Source organism: Sarcophilus harrisii, chromosome 5 (genome assembly GCF_902635505.1).
Source record: "Sarcophilus harrisii chromosome 5, mSarHar1.11, whole genome shotgun sequence".
Taxonomy (NCBI): domain Eukaryota; kingdom Metazoa; phylum Chordata; class Mammalia; order Dasyuromorphia; family Dasyuridae; genus Sarcophilus; species Sarcophilus harrisii.
Genome location: NC_045430.1, coordinates 72455788 through 72476072, shown reverse-complemented (window position 1 = coordinate 72476072; position 20285 = coordinate 72455788). Strand labels below are relative to the sequence as shown.

The 20285-nt window shown below is 33.8% G+C and overlaps 1 protein-coding gene and 1 long non-coding RNA gene across 8 annotated transcripts in view; one reads left to right on the top strand and one right to left on the bottom strand.

Annotated features, from left to right (window-relative positions):
* LOC116419274 overlaps positions 1-702 on the top strand; it is a 39993-nt gene extending 39291 nt beyond the window's left edge. For both annotated transcript variants that reach the window (XR_004229537.1, XR_004229538.1), the window contains exon 4: positions 626-702. This is a non-coding gene — a long non-coding RNA (uncharacterized LOC116419274). The remainder of the gene's footprint in view (positions 1-625) is intronic.
* Positions 1-20285, bottom strand: part of GRIP1 (glutamate receptor interacting protein 1) — a 773529-nt gene that overhangs the window by 429916 nt on the left and 323328 nt on the right. The window lies entirely within an intron of this gene.

Sequence of the window (20285 nt, the reverse complement as noted above, 5' to 3'; positions counted from 1 at the left end):
TGGAGGAATGCCATAAGTATTTGAGTAGAGGTTTCAAAGGAGTTTAGGCATCCAAAAGGCGGATTAAGAGAAGGCCCAGCATTCCAAACAAAAAAGACAAAATGAAGTCATGTTAGCAGGAGAGTGTGACACATATTTGGAAGCCAGACAGTCTGATCTACCTGGGAGGGAACAATGAGATTAGACAGGACCAGATTTTATAGAAGATACTAAATGCCATTCCAAGAATTTTTTTTTAAACTTTTCTCTTTAGGGAACTTTAAAGAATTGTTCAGTTCTTTCAGTCACATCCAACTCTTTTTCTTGGCAAAAATATAGGAGTATTTTGTTATTTCCTTTTCTGGTCCATTTTACAGATGAGGAAATAGAAGCAAACAGGGTGAACTGACTTGCTTAGGATCATACAGCTAATAAATGTCTAAATTTGGGTTTGACTACATCTCCCGACCTACTGTGCTAGTTACATCACCACCTAACTGCCCCATCATTATTCCGTGACATTAAACTTAATGACAACACCACTTGGATGTGATATCATGCCTTATTTAATTTTCATATCTATTTATGCTTTCTAAACTTTGTCTGCATCTGTCTATATTTTTTATGTTTTTCTCACCTGTCTTAGATTGTAAAATCTTCCTTCACAGAAGCCACATCTGTTAAGTTTGGCTCCTAGCACTCCAAGTGTAATGTTAAATACAGGTAGGTGCTAAAGAAATATTTTTGAATGGGAATTTAAAATATTAACATAGAACTGGATACAAAAATAGAGCCAGAATAATAACCCAATTCAAAAGTCAGTTTTGAATTCAAATATTTTTTAAATGACATTTCTATAGAGCTTTAAAGTTTACCAAGGGTTTTTAACTATATCATTCTATTTGATCCTCAAAAAATAAACCTCAAAATTTTATAGATGTCAAAAAACTCACCCAATGGTCACATAATAGGTGAGGACTACATTCTGGATTTGACTACAGATCAGTTGGTTTTGGTTCCAGGTCAATAGCCCTCTCACCATATATTCTTACTTTACAGAATTTAAATAATTGAGCAATGGATTTGAAGTTTAGGGTTAATTCACCAACTCACATATCAAAGAGATTTTGAAATATATGGTTTTACTTTAATCATTAAAAAACACACAGAAAGAGCTTTATGTATTCTGCTAAAAATGACAGAATACATTATTTAAACTGATATGGCCTAAAAAATTCTAGGAGTTGAGAAAACTTGATTCTCTTTCATCTTCGGATCTGTATTATGGTGGGCTGCTTGGGGGATGGAAGAAGATAGGCAAAGGAAGAAGAGTTATTTGTATTTTATAAAAAGGTTTATGTTTTTAAAAATTAAAAAAAATTCACAAATATGAATTTGAAGGGAACTTAATGAGCCTAATTAGGGCTTAAGGTGAGGGGTCCATATCCTCCAACTTTAATCAACCCATCTCCTATTACTCTGGTGGTAAGGCAAGGAGGACAAGTTAAAGAGGGACTAGAAGAAAATACTTAAGAAAAGCAAACAAAAGAGTAAAAGACAGGAGTAAATCTGAAATAGATGCCACAGAGGTGTTTATGCTATTCAAAGGCGAGAAAGAAGAGAAAGGAAGAAGAGTGAAAAGAAAGGTGGGAGAGGAAGAGGAAGTGTAGTGGAGGAAACTTTTCTGGAGCTGTTAGCACCTGCTCAGAAGTGGGAAAACATAAATAAATCTGCCAAATGAAGAAATGGGACAAGATTCAATCTTACTTTAAAGATACATAATCCTGAACATTGCTTTTAAAGACAGAAAGTAAAACTAGAAAAGTTCTTTCTGTTAAAAAAAAAAAAAAAAAAAAAAAGATTCCTTAATAGGACATAGGAGTCTGAGTGCCTAATTCAGGTATCCTAGGCATGGAGTCTGGAAAACTTGAGTTCAAATCCAAACTCTGAAACTAGAGGCAAATCACTTAATCTCTGTATGCCTCAGTTTCCCGAAATGTAAAATATAGACAATGATAATAGCACCTACCTCATAAGGTTATTGTGAGAATGAAATGAAATGTTTGTATATAGGCATATGTACAGTATGACTACTGATACATAAGTAGGCATTTAATAAATGCTTCCTTCTCTATTTATTTATTACTTCTTTCTTATTGGGCCATAATTCGGTTTGAAACAGTTCAAGGGATAAAACTTTCCAGTGAAAAATCATTTCATAGCCTAGTAAAGCGACTTGACAACCCTGCCCAATTTAATAAATGTGCTTAAACATCTCACTGTATTCATTCCATTTACCAATGTGGTAAATGTATCTTTACTTTTTGTACATAATCTGAAAGTGAATGAATATCATCAATTTGATTTTATCATTTTAATGCAGTTATTTGAAAAAGAAACCTTTAGGTGACCATGTATGCTATAATTAAAAAAGGAAAAAAAAAAACTATATTGAATTCTTAATCCCCTGCCCAAAAAAGCTGTCACAAATCTAACAAACCACAGGGAAAGGAATACATAAGAAGAAACACAATCTGTCATCTGCAGAGACAGCAAGACCCAATTTTCAAGAGATCACAAATGAAAAGGATTCATTTAGACACATCATAAACCATGGCACAGCAATTTGTTATGATTAGACCATTCCATTTAAGAGAGAATTTGAGAAGACAATTGTGAGGGATGTTGCAGGTAAAGAATAATAGGAATTAGTGGAACACTGTCTAAAGTGTCTGCCAAATGCCTGAACAATCCTATATCTGATAGGGATACTCAATCATTTTTAGGGAGGAAAAAGAAAATCACATGAAAACTAAAAACACTATATGGGGAAAACTGTAATTTTTAGTAAAGACCTTTTTTTTTATTTCTAGCTGAAAATTTTGTCTGGTTTTGACATTAAACTCTCAGGTAAAGAAAAACGTTTTTCTAGTGTCTAACACAGAGAAATATAACTGGGAACAGTTAAAATATAAAAATAAGTTTTTTGTAAAATGCTTAGCAAAGCACTTGGCACATAGTAGGAACAAGCAATTGCTTGTTCTCTTCCCTTAAAAATGCTTCATGATGGTGCTGCTGGTCTCTCTCAGCCCTTTTTTAATGTTGAGACTCCTTAGGGAGGAACAATATATCCTACCTCCAGAAAGCTATTATCATACTGGGACTAATGCTGCTTTCTTATGTTAATTGAGCTGAAAGATAGTCAAGAACTTTATTCTTGAATTATCATAAATTAGTAATTCTTCAGAATGTACTCCTGCTTAACATTAGAGAGGAGACAAGAGATATAGTCGGTCTCTTTAAAGAGCTTTCCAACTGAAATAAATGGACTGTGGAAAACTTCCAAGTCAAGCTTCTCAATGATTGACAAGGAAACTCATATTAAAGAGAATAAGAATTTCTCCCACATCAAGCGACTCATAATGGGCAAAGCTAGGATTGGAACCCCAATTTTCCATCTTCAAATCCTGGTCTTTTCCCAATATATCATACAATCTAATTAGAGAGAAAACATTTTGTTGTTGATGTTCAGTCATTTTTTTTTTCCAGTTATCCCCACCTCTTCATGACCCTATTTGGGGTTTTCTTGGCAAAGATACTAAAGTGATTTGCAATTTCTTTTTCCAGTTCATTGTGTACAAGATTAAGGAAACTGAGGCAAACAGGATTAAGTGATTTGTCCAGGGTCACACAGCTAGTGTCTGAGGATGGATTTGAAATCAGGTGCTCCTGACTCCAGGGCTGGTGATCTAACCAATGCATTTCCTACTTTGCCTCCTTTAATTTCAAAACCAGGTAGAAATAGAAATCTTTAAAATGTCTCAGGAAATGAAGTTATATCTAACGCTTTGAATTGTTAAGTGCACTCAACCTGCATCCCTGAAGATTTCATTTGCCTAGGTTCAGACTGACCTACTTTCTCACAGTGGCTCACATTCCTTTGTAACCCTTATTAACATATATAAAGTTTTTAAAAGTGATTTTTAAAGCACAGGGAGCTTTTCAGAGCAGACCTTCCTAGACCAATTTCTGAGGGACTTTTAGGCTGACTTTTACTCATTTAGGTTGCTTGAAGGGACCCATTATCTTCATTATTTAACTAAGACCATTATTAGAGAATTATTTTGCTTAAATACAGATGGGTTGCTAAACAATTATTTTGAAGAGTAATTTAAAATATCAAAATAGATATGGGTGCAAAAAATACATGCAAACAGAATAATGTTGTCCAAGCCATAGTGAGAAATCTATATGATATGAAATAATACTATACAATATAAAACTATAATAATATATGTTGATAAGTAAATAATATTACACAACACATTATTAAGTAACTTTCAGAGTTGTGATCCATCCCATTATACATTTGCATGTATAGTATCTCTAACAACTCATTTTGCTCTTTCTTCATCTTTGCTAGTCTGAGGCAGGGTGTCAGATTTGCTTTAATTTGCATTTCTCTATTAGTGATCAGCCACATTTTTTTCCATATGAAATCCCTATATCCCTAAGTATGATTCCTAAGACAAAATTATTCAGACGTGGGGGTCATCTTGTGAATTCTAATGATTGACTGGAGAAAAGGCAGAAGTTTCTAGTAGCCATTCTGAAATTTTTGGAACAGATCACCATCAGGAAGATGATGACCAAAGATCTGGTCTAGATGCCTGAAAATATTGTGAGGGGCAGTTGAAATTTCTTCTAAGGAGTCCCTCAAAATGCCTTATGTTTATCTTGGGGGAGAAGTATAATAACAGTTATAAGCTGTCACCAAATTCTGTTTTTTAAGATTTTCTGTCTTTGTTTAGATTTTTGATTATTTTGGGGGGAGCAGGGATAAATACTTGTCCCATATGTAATTCATATTCTCCAACAGCTACCTTTCTATCCCTTCCCCTCACTGGGAAACCACAACCAGGAGCTATAAACTAAACTTTAAGTAATTTCTCCCTGGGTAAGGGTTTAACAAGTTGAAAAGTGAAAGCAATGAGAGCCCTGCCCTTCTCAAAGGATGGAATTCAGTCTAGTCCATATGTGTGGATCCAGAACATATCCTGAGTGGTGAAATGCCCCAATCCTTTGGAGCTCTGCTTTAGATTCTAAAAGTTAGAGAATCCTGGAATCTAAGATGGGAAGGATTTTTAAGGCCTTCTAACCCATGAAAAAATTTATCTCTCAAAATATCCCTCTTTTTTTTTTCATTTCATTGTCAATTAACATACCTCCTCTAAGAAGTGTACTTCAATGAAAACTTCTAGTTCTACTTCCAAAAAACTTGTGCCCAATTTTACCTACTATAAGGCACTGTGCCATAAGACTTTGAATCTTGCTTAGGTTCAGGGGTTGAAAAAAATTAATCCACAATACTGTGCTGACTCTACAAAATTATCTATAATAGTCTCTGCATAGTCTTGTCATGTTTTTCAAGAATGTTGTAATCAGGATACATACAGAAGCTTCAGGAGGTTATTTCTCAAGGACTTTTGATGCCTGGGAATTACTGAGTTGAAGAAATAAAAAAGACCTGAAGCATATTCTAACATCAGCTTCCATGCCCCTTCTTTAGTCTTTAAGCTACATGAAACAGATTGAATATGACTGAATTTCCACTCATTACACTACTGGTTATGGGCAAGGTTGAAAGGGTTTAGGGTTTGGCTGTATTTCCCAGGTCATCCAGCTTTAATAAGCATGAACTATATTTAACATTAAATAGCAATCCTGAGTGGTCAGCCATGTCATTCTGGAAGGAAGGCAGCTTACCAATACTGAAGCCATACTTAATATTTTATAATTGTGTAAATAAGACTTTTCTCTTGAATAGAAATTAAAGCCCCTAGCATCCAAAGTCCTCAGATAACGATAAGGAAGGAGGCTACTAGGAAATTCAAGAGATTTCATTTGCTATTATTTCCTCTCTTTACCCTTTTCAATCAACCTATTTTTTTACCTTACCTGTTCTTTTCAATTTTGTGATATTAACTATGCCAGTTACATTCCTCACATTTGAAGTTCCAAGATCAGCATCTTGAGTTCTTCCAATCAAGGATTCAAGTAATGTTATCTAATTTATTTCATCTTTACCTTTGCTAAACAGGAGCCTATTAGGTTAAAGGGCAGTTAAATGGCAATGGGGATAGAGCAACGGGGTCAGGAAGACTCATCTTCCTAAGGTCAAATCTGCCTCAGACACTTCCTAGCTATGTGACTTCTGGCAGGTTTGCATTAGTTTCCTTATCTGTAAAATGAGCTGGAGAAGGAAATGGCAAACCACTTCAGCATCTTTACCAAGAAAACCCCAGAAAGGGGTCAATATGAGTTGGACATGATTGAACAACTAAACAACACATTAGGCTAAAGGCCATACCCAAAGAAAATATGGCATAATGGATGAAGTGTTAATATGGAAATCAGAAAGGTTCAAATCCTACTTCTCAAAATCTCATAATTAAGAATTATCAGTTATTCAGTAAACATTTATTAAGCACTTACTAAGCACCAGGTAGTGTCTTAAATGCTGAGAATATTTTTTTTTTAAAAAAGGCAGAAGAAAGTCCCTGCTTATTAGAAGCTCACAACTTAATGTTGTGACTTTGGCAAGTCAATTAATCTCTCTGAGTCTGGATTTCTTCATCTATAAAATGGGTTTAATTAAATTCATTAGTTGACTAATTTTATTAGATTAATTAATTGGAAGGGTTAATACCTATAGGGTCTTCCTCACAAGCTGACATCCATTATCTCATTTGAGCATCAATGTGCTTTGAAAAGTTAAAAGTATTTTAAAATGTCAGTTATTATTACATTGCTACACAGATAACCATTTTCTAAATGCATGATAGATCCTCAATAGGCACTTGTTGAGTTGAATTTAATTTAAAACTAGTTTAATTTACAAAAGCAATTGTCAGGCAACCTGGTGTTTTAAAAGCAAAATGCAAATACAATAAAGAGAGAATTTTGCCAAAGAAAATTATAGTATGAACGTTGGGGGAAAGGATCAGCATTTCCAAGCTTGCCCCTAGTGTGTTCACAGCAAGTGTGTTTTGTTTCCAGAATCAAATTTAGAAAATAACCACGTGTGTCTGAAGGTCATTGAATGCCATTACAATGATGATGAATCTCCCAAAGCAGCCAACCTAGTCATCCATTTCTTTGTAGCAGAGAAAAAAAATCAAATCAAGTATTGGAACGTGTCACATCTCCATTTAAACCTTTGGAGGCATGGATCTGTATTACAGCCATCTTAGACCCATATACAAATGAGTTGGCAGTAATTACCTTGTGATGATTACCATCCAAATTATAATGAGAAATGGCAAGAATGTTTCTAGGAAGTATACTCTTTAAAAAAAAAATTAAAGTCTTTCAAAATAACCAGTAGCTCAGAAATGATGTATGCCGTGCAATGACAAACAACTATCAGTCTAGTCAGAGTCAATGATGATGAGCCAGGGTACAACTTGACAAGAAAACAGAATGAAGTGGAAAAAAATGAGTTGCTTCCCTGCATGGCTGGTAAATGTCAGCTATTTTAGAGTTTATCCCCACATGAGATATCTCCTTTGTACTGTGAGGATGATTTCCGAAAAACATGACAACATAATACAGCCATGGAAGACAACCCCATTATTACTGCTGCAGGAAATAAAACACAGATTAATGTCACTAGAGCACATGTCAGCAGAGATAATAATGATGTATACAAATGAATCTTCTCATTCTGGGCAAAGAACATAAGTACCACCTAAAATTGAATAATAATTATAGACAAGTCACAAATGACAATGCCATCTGCTAAGCTTGTATTATGTTCTCACATTATCAAAGAGTTTGTTTTATATTTTTTCCCAGAAAACTCTCTAAGAGCCTTCCCACTTTTATGCCAGTGACATAAATTACAAAGTGGTGAGGCAAGCTCTTACATTGCCTAACGAGGCAAACCGCTGCCTGCCATGACCAGTCATTGCTACATGATGCTTCCCAGTATTATTCAGTTTTTGCCAAGAAAACTGTGTGGCTGGGCACCTAGGAGCACAAATGATTCAGGTCATACAAAGAGGCCATTTGGCCATCCAAGTCCCAAGTGGACACAAACAACCATTTAGAAAATGGGTTTCATTTTTGTTTCTAACTAAAGAAAAACTAGAAGAAAATTAAAATAAATGAGGAAAAAATATGATTAAGCTGATAGAATCAAAAAGAAAGAAAGAAAGAAAAACTCCCATTTTAAAAATATTTCAGATGTTTGCAAAGCCAACAACCCCATAAGATAGTATGCCCATCTTCTTTTGAAGATGAAGAAACTGAGGCTCAAAGAAAGTAAATTATCTATTAGATATGATAGGTCTGGGAGAGGGAATTCAAAATCAGGATTCTTCTTCCCTTAAGTCCAATATTCTTTTTACTTAGCCTTGAAAATATGGCTGAAATATTAGACAGTCAGTTAGTCAACAAGCATTTATTAAGTGGTTAGTATGAACCAAACACTGTGCTAAGCACTGAAAATAGAGAAAGAGGCACAAGATAGTCCCTGTTCTCAAGCGTGCCATCTAATGGGAGAGACAACATTTAAGAGACGCTAGGAGTTACATTTCTTCTGAATTAGTCCCAGGCTACAATAATTTAAATATTAATTAGTGGTTGGATTCTAATTTTGTTAAGCCATCCTTTATTTCATTAACTCATCTGACTTTGTAACTATAAAACCTTAAGAAAATCAGAGAAATTAAAATTTGAACCTACAAAACAGAAGAATAAGGACTGTATATACATAGTTTTAAAAATTGCCCCCAAAATTTATATATTTTAAGGAAACACCTGTTTCATTAACAGGGATATACCTGTTCCCAAGAATGAACAAATTACTATGAAATCTTATTCATTATTTTCTATTTTGGGAAACTTCCAGCTAAATTCAGTATTTATTCCACAATAAAGATGTATTTCTGTATTCATGCTTACTCAGAAGGATAAGAAGGTAGGAAAAGGGATTGAGTTTTAATTCTTATCCCTTTTTTGCTCTCCTTTGCTGGGAAAGATTATCTGAGACACATACAAAATTACCTATATCTTTAACTCTTGGAATTGTTAGCTTCTTTGTAAGACTACTGCTCACCTGAAGTCATCTAGGTAGCACTATGAAGAGAGAACCAGGTATGGAGTCAGCAATACCTGTGTTCAAATCCAGCCTGAGATATGTGCTAGCTATGGACAAGTCACTTAATCCCATTTGCCTCAGTTTCCTCATATGTAAAATGAGCTAGAGAAAGAAATGCCAAGGAAATTCCAAAAGACATCATGAAAAAAATGCAAAACAATAGTCTAGCTAGTATCTTTTATTACCAAAATAGCTGGGTGGTGAAGTGGACTGAGAACTAGGCTTAAAGTCAGGGAGACTCAAGTTTAATTTTGACCTCAGATACTTATTAGCTATGATGTACTGGGCATGTCACTTAATCTCTTTCTGTCTCAATTTCCTCACCTGTAAAACTGGAATAATTGAGCCCCCATCATAGGGTTGTTATAAGGATCAAATAAAATCTGGGAAACACTTAGCACAGTGCTTATACATAGTAGGTACTGAATAAATGATTTGTTTCCTTTCTTCTACAGCAGACAAGTCAGGTATTTTTAAGTGATCATCATATTTTTGCAGATTTAATCAGACAATTAACGACTAAATATCAACTTGGAATGTGTCAAAGTTGAGCCTTAGAAGTGTACAGCTCTGTTCATAATCTTCTTCAGCTCAGCATTATAAGTAACTTGGAAGACACAGATAGCATGCTTATCAGATTTTCAGATAATTCACAAATATACAGCATTTTAAAGTTTACAGAGGACAACATTCTTGTCAGGTTACATAAGCATCCATTTCCCTATTTTATAGAAGCTCAGGTTCAAAGAGGTAAAATTACTTTTGCATGGATTATATGGAATCTTATAGCTAATACTAATAAAATGCCAATCAAGCAATAATCAAGAATAGATTCAACATCTACTCAATGCAAGGAATGGTTCAGAGAGTAAGGGTTATGAAGACAAAAATTAAACATTCCCTGTCTTCAATGAGCTTACAGTCTACCTAGAAAAATAATGTACTTACATAAATATATACAAGTATATATCAAATAAGCATAAAGAAAAGAAATCTGAGAATGTAAGACACCAGTAGTTGTCGGGAGGAGGAGAGAGTGAGGAAAGGCTTCTTATAGAAAGGTGGGCTTCAAGCTAAGTTTTTAAGAAAATAAGTAACTAAATCTAGTTCAAAAGACTCTTCCCACCAAACTTCTCACAAGCTTCATAGATCATAAAACTAGGCAGGACAGTTAATGTATTGGACATGAGAATCAGGTTCCAGAAAGACCTCAGAAAATAGTGGTGCAAAAAATAAAACATAATCCAATTAGGTGAAATGTAAAATCCTGAACTCTGGTTAGTAGCATCAATTATGTGAATAGATTGGGAAAACTAAGAAGCTTATATCCAGGAAACTTAAGGGTTTTTTAGCTAATTGAAAACTCAATATAGGCCAATAGTATAATGTGATTATGGAGGAAAAAAAAGGAATGCACTCATTCTTTTATTTTATTCTTTTAAAATTGGTTTTCTTCATTCTGGGAATGATTTTTAATTAAAAATCTAATAATAGTTTTTATTTTCAAAATACATACAAAGATAGTTTTCAACATTCACCCTTGAAAAACCTTGTGTTTCAAATTTTTCTCCCTCCCCTTCCTTTTCCCCTGCCTCAGACAGCAAGCAAATAACAACAAAAAAGGTGAAAATACTATAATGTGCTTCATACTTAGTCCCCTCAGTCCCCTTTCTGTGTGCAGAGGGCTCTTTCCAACTCAAATCTATTGGAATTGGCCTTAATTATCTTATTGTTGAAAAGAGCCATGTTCATCAAAGTTGATCATCACATAATCTTGTTGCTGTATACAATGTTCTCTTGGAACATTGTATACTCACTTCACTAAGCATCAATTTATGTAAATCTCTCCAGGCCTTCCTCAAATCATCCTGCTGATTATTTCTTATAGAACAATAATATTCCATTATTTTCATAAATACCATAACTTATTCACCCATTCTCCAACTGATGGATATCCATTTAGTTTCCAGTTCCTTTGGGCACTAATTTTTAATACAATATAATCAATAGATATAGTGAATAAAGCAAGGAAAAGATCCACTTTAGTCATATTAGCCAGAGTTGGAAAATGATGTTCACTTGAGAACACTACATATGGAAAGAGTCAGTCACAAACAGGCATCTATAACAGTGGGAAGGGAATTTACAAAGTAGCTCAAAAAAAAAATGTAAGAGCAGAAAAAAATTGGGAAGGGGAAGGAATGTGTCTACCATAAGAGGTGTTACAGATAAATCCAGAGGGCAAGCCTAGGAATAATGGGAATAATGTTGAAGAGAGATTTTGGCTCAACATAAAAAGAATATGTTAGCAATGAGAAATATGAATAAAAAGGGTTACCTTGTAAGGTATGGAGATTCCTTTAACTAATGTAAGCAGAGACTATAGAATCACTGCCAAAAATGCTGCAGAAAAAAATTTCATCTAGGTAGGAGATTGAACAAAAAAGACATCTTAGGTCCCTCTTTCAATTCAAAAAACAATACAATCAAAGAAGGGTAAAGAGTACAAAACTAAGAATATACCTCTTGCCCAATAAGAAAAACAAATTGCCTTTGATAGTTTTGTCTCTCCATCTCAGGATGAGGTATTTTCTGGACATATAGGTTTTTGGACTCTTGGTATCTTTATCACTAGTTTATATTGGACAAACTTATCTAGAAAACAGAAAGAGAATCAAGGTCTTTATTTTTGTCTAGTTAAAATTGGAGAGAAAGAGGAGTCAACATCTCGCTTAAAACAGGTTCAGTTGAAGCTGCTTTAATGCCATGCATTTCCTCATCCCTTATTTTTTTTTTTTTTTAGAAAGTATATATCTTACTCTATTTAGTCCCTTCCAACTCTCTCCTTGAAGAAAGTATTCATTATATAAAGGTGTGAAACTTCTGAGAAATCTACAAGCCTTTGATTTTTAGATCATAAATGGCATTTTCCAACAGTTTTTGTCTTCTTTCCTTCTGTTCACTTTGGCACTGAAGTCATCAAGTATGTTGACTTAATAGGGATCTTGTCAAGTATATTTATAGAATAGAGAAATAGAGATTGGGCCATAAGATTAAATCATCTTATGATTGTTATTATTATCATTATGTTATTATAAGCACAACGATAATTATCATAACTATCTCAAAGTCCAACCAATAATGGGTGATGTGTGATGAGTGATAGCAGAATAGGGGAATGTCAATAAGGACAATGTACAGTGGGAACTGTAGTATGCCAAAAAAAAAAGCATTTCACTGTAGGTATTAAAGCTTTATAAGAATCCTGAAATTCTGGCAAATTGGATTCTGGTAACACCACTAGTTTGATTAACTACAAGTAACTGCTCTTAAGCATCAAAGAAATAGATAGAATAGCATAGAGTTATAGTCTTCCCTTTTCTGATTCATGAAATAATCAACTTGACAAGGATGACAGAGACATTATTCATATACTCGTACTACTTGAAAGTAAAAAGAAGCACAATAAATCAGAAATAAAGACACCTTCTAGAAATGCTTCAGAACAGAAGGCACTAACCATTAGCATATTCATTATTGAACATGAAATGGCCTGAAGACCTGAACACATTCATTATAGGTGAGAGCTATCTCATAAAAAACTGGAAATAGATCTCAAGAGTTAGAGACAAGCGCTTCAGACTGCATTTTGTCAACAGTGATGACAGTCATATTAAGAGAGGAAAAACTTGAAGTTCGTGTAGCCCAATGAAAGGCAACCCCAAAAGAGTTAAACAGGAAGGATGCCCAAAGCATCTTAGAAATTCCATTGTTTCATCATTTGTGTCATGTTTCATTCTGTGATCCTATTTGGGGTTTTCATGACAAAGATACTAGAGTGGTTTGCCATTTCCTCCACCAGTTCATTTTACAGATGAGGAAACCAAAGTAAGGTATATTTTAAGTAGAATTTTCTAGTAGAAATCAAGTACTTTAATATTCTATAGTAAGAATAGTAGAAATCAAATACTAGAAAATTTTACTTAAAATATACCATCAACAGAATCAGGTGGAGAACAATTCATATATATGTGGCATTTTTCAGGGAGCTACTTGGTTCTTTCTAGCCTTATATACATTATCATATCTCCTAAATAGAATTTAGTATGGTTTGCAAACTAAAGGAGCCAAACCAAAACACTTTAAACACTTTTTATACATGAATGGTGCCAGGCTCTATAATTCCATGGGGGAGAGCTCCCATATCCCTCATCTTGTGGAAGCTTTTTCTAATACTACCAAAATATCATTGGGACTCAAGAAAAAAATTATTAATGTATGTCAAGGAAAAAACAGAGGCTAAAAGTTTCAAGGTCAAAGGATGATGGCAATGTCATGATAACTAGGGAAGAAGAATGTGCATTAAAAGTTGCAACAATTATCAAACTGTGCATACTGGGTTTATATCCCAAAGAAATATTAAAGAAGGGAAAGAGACCTGTATGTGCCAAAATGTTTGTGGCAGCCCTGTTTGTAGTGGCCAGAAACTGGAAAATGAATGGATGCCCATCAATTGGAGAATAGTTGGGTAAATTGTGGTATATGAATATTATGGAATATTATTGTTCTGTAAGAAATGACCAGCAGGATGAATACGGAGATGCTTGGAGAGACTTACATGAACTGATGCTGAGTGAAATGAGCAGAACCAGGAGATCATTATATACTTCAACAATGATACTGTATAATGATGTATTCTGGTGGAAGTGGATTTCTTCAACAAAGAGAAGATCTAACTCAGTTCCAATCGATTAATGATGGACAGAATCAGCTACACCCAGAGAAGGAACACTGGGAAATAAATGTGGACTACTTGCATCTTTGTTTTTCTTCTCAGGTTATTTTTACCTTCTGAATCCAATTCTTCTTGTGCAACAAGAGAACTGTACAGATCTGCACACATATATTGTATCTAGGATATACTTTAACATGTTTAACATGTATATGACTACCTGCCATCTAGGGGAGGAGGTGGAGGGAAGGAAGGGAAAAGTTGAAACAGAAATGAGTGCAAGGGACAATGTTGTAAAAATTAACCATGCATGTGTTCAGTCAATAAAAAGCTATAATTTAAAAAAAAGTTGCAACAATTATTTTAGCATTTTTACAGTTTATAGCACTTGAAAATTCTTAGCACTCACCATTCCCCCCACACTCCCATTTTTATGCCACTCTAGCACTGGGATGTGTGTGTGTGTATGTGTGTATACACATGCACATACATGCACGTGTGCAAATATTAGCTACATAGGTCTGTGTCATTTGGTATTTTTGAGTTTGTGGATTTATCTTTGGGGAGGGTGAATAGCACTTCATTAATGATTATTATAATTGAGGGAACACCCAAAATGGAAATTCCTTTCACCAATGAATAAGAACAATTCATCTATAACTTATGGTTTTAAGAGTTTTGTCCATGGTGAAATAGCTGGTATGTTTCAGAAACAAAATTTACTGATTCCAAGGCTGGCTTACTCTATTATGCTTCATCTGTGGTTTCCATGTCAAAAGAAAATGAGAACTCCTACCACTTACTCAGATGACCAACATCATATAGCCTGTCACCTGGCCCATATTCAAATTCCTTCTGGCTTAATAGCATATGCTATTATACTATCCTTCTATAGCTTTTGAAAATTCAGGGTCCTTTCCACCCCTAAGTACTCAAACTATGTCATAGTACCATAAACCAAAACTCCTTTAAACCCTTCTTCCACAGAAGCAAACTTCCATACTGTAACTGAGGAGTGATTCCTTAAATTCATAGTATTTAGAAAGAATACTATTAATTTAAAAAAAACAAAAAAGATTCCAAAAACAAGAATGATCATGTCCTCATATTCAATTAAAATAACTACATTTTACATCAATTATCTATCAAAAAGAATTAAAACACCCCAAGTTATTAAGGGTCATTACTCTCTACTTTTAAGGCTCTTTTTAAAGAGTAATAATAACTCAAATGAACAATATTTTAAGTCTTAGGCACTGTAATAGATTTAAAAGTCATTGAAGAAGTCTCTTTTTTCAAGATATGATTCAATTTTAAATGAAGAGTCATATATTGTTCACAACCGAAAGCCATTTCTTCAAGGTGATTAACAAGACCTATTGGAGGCCACTATTATTCTAGTTGGAGGCTAACGGTAAAGTGCATTAATTGGATACTCTTACCCTGTATGATTTCAAGTAATTAAAATGACTTCATGGTGTTGCATAGTTAGCACAATATTGCAGTTATGGCTAAGCACAAAATGTTCTAACAACTCACAGCCAACATTTCTAAATTCTTCTGCTAAAGTACTTATGTCCTCAGCTATGACACTAGCCCCAATCTCAAAGAAGCGCTACAAAAATTCCTCTTAATGCTACAAATTATTTTTAATTATTTTCATGTAAAATTTATTTTGAGTAGATTGATATCTTGATAGATTCATCTTAAAGCAACCTTTTCTTAACACGTGTTATAAAAATAAACTTTTCTACCTTTAGTTCAAACAGATTACTGTACATGGTTATTGCAAGAGGTGGGGAAGGAAAGAGGAGAGAAGATTATTTTTGGTTTGCTTCTCTCTATTCAGAACAAGGAAATAAGTAGTTTTTTCCTCCAGTATCTTCAGCTTCTTGTCATTTGCCCTTTTATCCACATTCTCAAGGTGCCAAAACTTATTTTACCCTTTTCAAGAATGTATTGCTCTTAATATTTTCAGAAAAAAAGATACAAAATCCATTCATACCAAGTTGTAGATGACAAAAATTGGCTAGAATTGCAAGAATTATGAAAATTAGAACAGGAAGAAATTTTCCCTCCCACTTTAGAGATGAAGAAATTGATAATAGTTTTCAGAGTTATGGGGTTTCAGGTATAAGGAAACAAAAACTGTAGTGCTTTTTGGCAAAAATAGAGTACCAAAAATAATGAAAAGAATATGGTGACAACAACCTTGCTTCTTTCTAATGCTTAGCTTTTGCCTTGTCTCAAAATTTGCATGCTAAACTAGAGAAGATTTGAGAATAGTCCAATTCTACATTGGACAAAAGGCTGTGATTTCTACCTGTGATAATTAAAAGAAAATACTTTTAAAATGGAGTCACCATTTGGCTTTTGTTAGCTATGTATGGTAGCTATGACAAAAGAGCATACTCTACCAAGCTAGAGCAGAGAAGGCTGGTCCTGAAGAGACAACTCAAGAGCTAAGATTATATGCCTATGTATAATTAGATATATAATGCTCTCATTATATGCCATGAGATCATAAGAGAGTAATGAAGTAATTTGTCCATCCTTCACCAGACGTTATCAATCAATCAGTAGAGATTATATGCTTAGCAACCCTGAGCCACCATGAGACCAATGAAATAATAAGTCCATCATTCAATCAATCAATAAACATTTATTAAAAGCTTACTATATGTCATGAAGTGTGCTTTTAGGAGAAAAACGGCAAAAATAGCCATTGCTCACAAAGAACTTACATTCCAGCGGAGAAAACAACATATGTATGTATGTATTTATAATACGCTTACAAGTTACATACAGATCATGAAAACACTTAGAAAGGAAGATGTTATACCCTTTGATCCAGCAGTGTTTCTATTGGACTTGTATCCTAAAGAGATCACAAATGAGAGAAAGGGACCCATATGTGCAAAAATGTTTGTGACAGCCCTTTTTGTAGAATCAAGGAACTAGAAACTGAGTGTGTTCCCATTAATTGGAGAATGGCTAAATAAGTTATGGCATATGAATGTTATGGAATATTATTGTTCTATAAGAAATGATCAGGAGGATGATTTTAAAGAGACCTGGAGAGATTTACATGAATTGATGCCAAATGAAGTGAGAAGAACCAAGAGAACATTGTACACAGCAACAAGATTATACAATGAACAATTCTTATGGACATGGCTCTCTTCAACAAGATGATTCCAGCCAGTTCCAATGATCTTGTGATGAAGAGAGCCATTTGCACCCAGAGAGAGAACTGTGGGACCTCAATGTGGATCACAACATAATATTTTCACTCTTTTTATTGTTTTTTGTTTGCATTTTGTTTTCTTTCTTATTGTTTTTCCTTGTTGATCTGATTTTTCAGATCACAATCACTCTACTGATTGATAACTTCTGGTGAAGGATGGACTAATTACTTCATTACTCTCTTATGATCTCGTGGCATATAATGAGATCATTATATATCTAATTCAGATCACAGTTCAGAACAACACTAAAATTCAGCAAAGGAAACTGAGGATCTATCAGATATATAAAAGGAAAAAACAAGAAGCCAGAGTAGAAATAGAATAGAGGAGATGGTAATCAACAATTTCCAGTGTGACAAGAAGGTTAAGAACTGAGAGAATTGAAAAATTACCAATGATTTCAGCAATTAAGAAATTAAGGTAAAGTTGGAGAGAACCAAGTAGAGGCAGCTTTTCCCAAAAAGTTTGGTGGGAAAGGAAGACTTGTAAGGTAGGATTAAGTGAGGGTTTTTTAAGGATGGGGAGACATGAGCAAGTATGTAGGCAGCAAGAAAGGAGAGAGTAAGTATATAAGGAAAAGTTAAGATTAGAGAGAAAGTGTGAACAGTCTTCTGGAGATGATGAAAGGGTTGGTGAAATTGCATTTTAGAAGAACTAGTCATTCCCCAATTGATGAATAATCAGAGATATGAAAAGACAGTTTTCGAAGAAAGAAATTCAAGCTGTCAATAGTCGTGAACAAATGCTCTAAATCATCAATAATTTGAGAAATGAAAACTAAAACAATTTTGAAGTAACACCTCACATTCATCAGATTGACCAAAAAAAAGAAAAAAGAAAACAATAAATGTGGGAGAGGATGTGGGAAAATAGGTAAACTAATACCCTGTTCGTCTAGACCTTCTGGAAAGCAATTTGGAACTTTGCCCCAAAACTATTAAACTGTGCATACTCTTTGACCCAGCAATTCCACTAGTAGGTCTATACCTCAAAGACATCAAAGAAAGGAAAAGGACTCATATGTACAAAATTATTTTTCCAGTTCTTTTCTTCAATTAAGCTTGGTGGTTATTTTAAAACAGACATGATAGATTATTTTAATTATCAGAATTATATTATGCTAAGAGTTTTCATTTTGAAATATTGACTAGAAAGTGAAATAATGAAAATTAGTTATCTTAAACTATAATAAGATTAATTCAACTACTAAGTCACTCATCAAGTGATCTAATTGCTTTGGTAATTAGCAAAAGTTAGCAACAGCTCAAATATTAAAGAATGAAAGCTAATACAGTGTATAAATACAATAGACAACTAAGATGTGGAAAAATATATAGAAGTCTGACATTTTGACAAAATATGTTAATTATTTTAAGGCGTGCAACTCATGAAAGCTTTAGAAGCTCATCTGATTGCAAATGATCCCAGGAAGTTATGTATATAACTCTACAATTGTAATAATATATCATCTTATATAGTTTTATGCTTTCATTATTCTTAAGGCATCCCTGTGAGGTTGGTAGAAAGAATACCTATATTTAACAGATAAGCAAATTGAGTTTGAAAGTGTTGAAGTGAATTAACTAGTTATCAGTTAATAAAATTTGAGATGGGGCTTTAATCTTGATCTATTGACATCAAAGCCAATGTACTTAATACTACATCAATCCCAATTCAGGAGAACTATTATTTATCAACTACTACTTGGATACTGAAAAAAGTCTTATCTCAATTCAAGACGTATTCTAAGAAATTCATTAATAAATTGAAGGCTAAATTTTAGAATTATCCAGATAAGTTTTAAAAATTTAGTCTTCTTAAAGATTAGAAATTCAGAATAGGCAAAAAAATAAAAAAATAAATAAATAAAATAAAGACGTACTCATTAACAACTACTTTCTGCCTCAGATTTCTCATCTACAAAATAGGGAGGCATCAGCAAAATGAATCAAGGGAGTTCTGCACAGATTTTTGCAGTATGCTTGCTAAAAGATAGCTTACTATTTGTAAAACTTTGGACTAAGTATAGTGATTTGAGGGGGGAATCTTTTAAGCAGTTTATATGCTATTGATGGAAAGAGAGAAAGGATATCATATACATACATATATATGTATATGTGTATATATTTAAATGCATGTATTGTATACACATACAAATAGATGTATATACAGCTATATGTGTATATACATGTATGTGTATACACACACACATGCATTTTAAAAAATAAATACACATAAGATAGGTACTGGGAGAACTGGGATTTCAATGGAATAATGAACTTCTCAGTAAAGAAATTCACTCTTAACAATTCACCTCTGAAGGATGGGCACCTTCTTTGCTTCTTAGAGTGTGAGGAAGTTAACTGAAGGCACCGAGAAGTTTAAGTCAGAGATACCACTTCAGAGCCCAGTATTCCTGGCTTGGAAATCATCTTCTTTTACACTATACTGTATTGTCTCTCATGGCTACAATAAAGTTAACATAGAGTTACTACTGGGATAATTAGCTTGTTAAAGCCAATCATTCATACTGATGTCACATTTTGATCCTTCAGTGTCTGTCTTCCCTAAGAATTCCAGAAGGAAGAGAAGGAGGTAGGGAGGATAACTGATGAGTGAATAAATGAATACAGACACATATATGCATTAATAAACACATGCATACATAGACATTATTGCTCATCCTTTGATCTTGATGAGGGCCAATGACATTAGGAGGGTGATGTCTTGACTTGCAAGTGAATTAGATTCAATTGAGACAGAGTGTGCAAAGTCATCAGCTTCACTCTCTCCCCCAGAGCTATATGAGTTCAGTGACAAGACATAAGTCAAGATGACTGGAAATGACCAGGAAGGAAGGAAAGAATGGTATATAAATGAATTCATAGACACACATATATGTATATATAAACACAAGCATAAATATATATATCTACATCTAGATATGTGTTTCTGTCTCTGTATATAGAACTACATATGTATCAATCTAATATGTATATATCCATAGACAGATGCATATTTAAACACATACATATAGATATACATCTATACATAGATTAATATAGATTTATTTTATGCAATGACAATATTATTATAATATATAGCTATCAGATGATTTTTAAAACTTGTTTGTATGCAATAAAGATTTTAATGAACTTCTCAG